Source organism: Euprymna scolopes, chromosome 37, assembly GCF_053919585.1.
Source record: "Euprymna scolopes isolate OS-2025 chromosome 37, ASM5391958v1, whole genome shotgun sequence".
NCBI lineage: Eukaryota > Metazoa > Mollusca > Cephalopoda > Sepiida > Sepiolidae > Euprymna > Euprymna scolopes.
The window spans coordinates 7,278,004-7,281,368 of NC_136518.1; the positions used below are offsets into that span (position 1 = coordinate 7,278,004).

At 35.1% G+C, this 3,365-nt stretch overlaps 1 pseudogene; it reads right to left on the reverse strand.

The window, feature by feature from the left end:
- Positions 1-2,095: 2,095 nt before the first annotated feature.
- LOC145261297 (5S ribosomal RNA) lies at positions 2,096-2,212 on the reverse strand (annotated as a pseudogene).
- Positions 2,213-3,365: the final 1,153 nt, after the last annotated feature.

Consider the following 3,365-nt stretch of genomic DNA (forward strand, 5'->3'; position numbering starts at 1 on the left):
GTCAAAGTGTAGTATATGTTCAGTTAGTGCAAGGACAGACAACATATCCTACCACTCACTCACATGAGCACATTTACTCGCTAAACGCGCAAGTCAAATGGGCGTATCTTAAGAACAAATCAAATGGACGTATCTTAAGAACAAATCGAATGGACGTATCTTAAGAACACATCGAATGGACGTATCAAGAACAAGTCAAATGGACGTATCTTAAGAACAAATCGAATGAACGTATCTTAAGGCTGAATCCGTTCTTTTTTCTTTGTAGTTCTTAAATGTCCGCTCGATGAATCATCGCGCGACAAAAGAAACGACAAGTGTTGGTCGTTAATGTTTTCCAGGTTGCTTGTTGACGAGTGACCTCTCACTTCAAAGTTCGAGAGGTCACTGAATAGGGTCCTTAAGAAACAGTCAACCCATGTGAATAAGGTAATCCAGGCATAAAATGTTTTATCTTTTTCTGTTCTCGACTCCTCGAGGAGAGGGTGAGGGTTTAGTTCTCTCCCACTGCAAGAACTTAGACACCAGTGTCGAAAAATGGGATTGAGAAGTCAGCGCCGTTAAAGAAAGGCACTCTAACCTGTAAGAAGACATTCCCTGGTAAGGGCATCTCAGGTGATTAGCAATAAACTAACCCTTTAATATTTAGTTATTTCATGAACTGTGACATCAGGGTCGGAAGGTAAGAAGGCCACTACCTGCAAAAAAATGCCTGGGCAGACCCGTCGATATTCCTTAATGAGTACGCCTAAAGGGATTAGCAATAAACTAATTCCTTCTCAAAGAGAGATGGTAAAGCTTGGTAGGGTGGACCTCCTAGAACTACACAGAACCAGCTTTATACCGCAATCAATAGAGAAAAGATTATTACAGGAATGCTCTAATCTCTGTTGATTTTCGAGGGCCGTGGATAAAAATCTCTAGCCGAATAGGAGGCGGTGAAATTATTCATCGGCGTTTTGAATAAATCGAATTACACAAGAAATCTGGGTGTAATTCCACAGCAGATAACTTTTTCAGGGCAGGTGCTCAAGTAAAAAAAAAAAAAACAAACAAAAAAACACACACAAAAAAATAAAAAACGGTGTCTCCGTGGGGCACAAGCCTATAATACGTTCCTCTGAAAAGGGCAATTTTAAAACGGGAGTAAAAATACAGATAAATCTTTAAATCTTAGTGATAGAACGAAAATGTCATATTCCGAAAATCACATAAATTTATCAAGTATTTTTTATTAAAAAAAAAAAAAATCATTTTTAAACGATTTTAAGTGATTAGTGCAAAATCGTTAGTATTACAATGCCGATCTCGCAAGTTTGAATTATTGTGAAGTTATCTAACTATGTTTTATTTTTTTTTAAGTTTGCGACGCGAGACAGTTTCTTCTTGCTTACCCATCAGATTTTCTTTTCTTTGTTAAACAAAAAAACTACTTGATCGATTTACGTAATTTTTGGAATATGACATTTTCGTTCCGTGATGGGTACATGACTGAAAATATTTTTGTGTATTTTTTGGTATTTTTTCAAAATTTAGGTTGAACTATGGACTTGCACCGAATAATTTTTAATGATTTATCCGATTTTTAAAGAATATTTCTTTTATCTCATAATAACTTTGGTTCTTGTCCAGAATTCACCTTATATTAAAAACAATAATAAAGAAAACTATGTATGATGTACGTACCTGTTACGGAATGAAAAATATCGTGTTCCAAAAATCACGTAAATTGATCAAGTAGTTTTATTTTTATAAAGAAAATAATTTTAAAGCGATTAATGGGAATTCGTGGACATTACAACATAAATCTCGCAAGTTTGTATTGCTTGAGTTATCTTCCTTAGGTTTATTTTAGATTTGTTTACAAAATGGCGATTAATAATGCGTACAGAAATATGTCGGAAAGTTGAAATGCAAAATGTTCCTTTCAACTTGCCGACATATTGTTTTTTTTATTAATTTTACGTATGCGCAAATTCAATCATAGCTTTCACCCATCCATCCATAGCCTTGAGTCCCTAAGGGGCATAGGCCATCCACAACTTTGTAGATGCTTTTGTAGCGAGGAGTTCTTTTTACAGGGCGAGTGTGAAGGTACATACAGCACCTAGCCTTCCCAAATGGTCACCCATCTGGTACTGGCCAGACTCAACGTTGCTTAACTTCGGTGATCTGGCGAGAACCGGTGTGTCAACGTGATTGTGCCGTACAATCATAGCTTGAAGTGATTTAATTTATTTTGTCATTATCTATCTGTCGATAGATAATGACAAAATTAAAAAATGAACTCAACCTAACCCTACAAAAAGTAACGGAAGACTGCAAGAAAATAGAAATTATTATTATTATTGTTTTTTTGTTTACATGGTGCCCACCACTTATCAAGGGCCGGAAGCCACTCGGGGTTAAGGGTTATTGCGTGTACAGTAATCAATCGGCTAATATCGTAGTAATCGTTAGTATTGGAGATTTGATAAAGTGTCTTACTTAAGGAGGCGGTTCATCAGGAATTTGTTTATGTTGGACTTGAAGACATCCAAGTTGTAGTCGAGTGGGTTAGAGGCAAACGGAAGAGTTCCACAGGCGTGCCGTGCAGTTCTAAGAAAGAAGCTTTGTTCATGGAATCTATGTTTTGATTTAGGCACAGATAAAGAGTGGGGAAAATTATTGACAGTGGTTTCAGTTAGGTGTTTTTCGTGAAAGATTGGCGAGGGGGACCAGAGATTGGAGATCAGACGAGCACTTGCCATGGAAATAACGATAAAACAAAGACAGGCTCGCAATCGAAGCTGGAGTTGTTTTACAATTTGTCATTATGCAGAGGGAGGCAACTCTCGTTTACTAAGAGATTCGTTCATTTTTTTCATCTCATAATTTAGGACGTTCGATATGACGATATATATTTTTTTATTAAATCGAAACATTAAAAAAAGAAAGCTATGACGAATTCTTTTAATTGTAAACAAAGTTGATAACATTGATAATACAAATGTAGTCTTTACGCGACTATTAAGAGAATTGTTTCTGTTTTCATATAATAATTTACGACGCTAAAACCAACGAACAAACGGTATTTTCATTAGATGAAAACGTTAAAAAAAAAAAAAAAAAGCTGCGGCAACTTTTTTTAATACAATTTTTACGACTATTCTTTTTTTAATCAAAAAATAAAATTATTATTATTATTATTATTATTATTATTATTATTATTATTATTATTATTATTATTATTATTATTATCTGGTACGTTTATCAACAAAATGAACAAAACAAGCGTAAAACTACGAGCTATTTCGGGCTATTTCGGGCTATTTCGATGATTTAATGACCCACATACGTGTTGCTATGCCAAGACGCAGACAAAC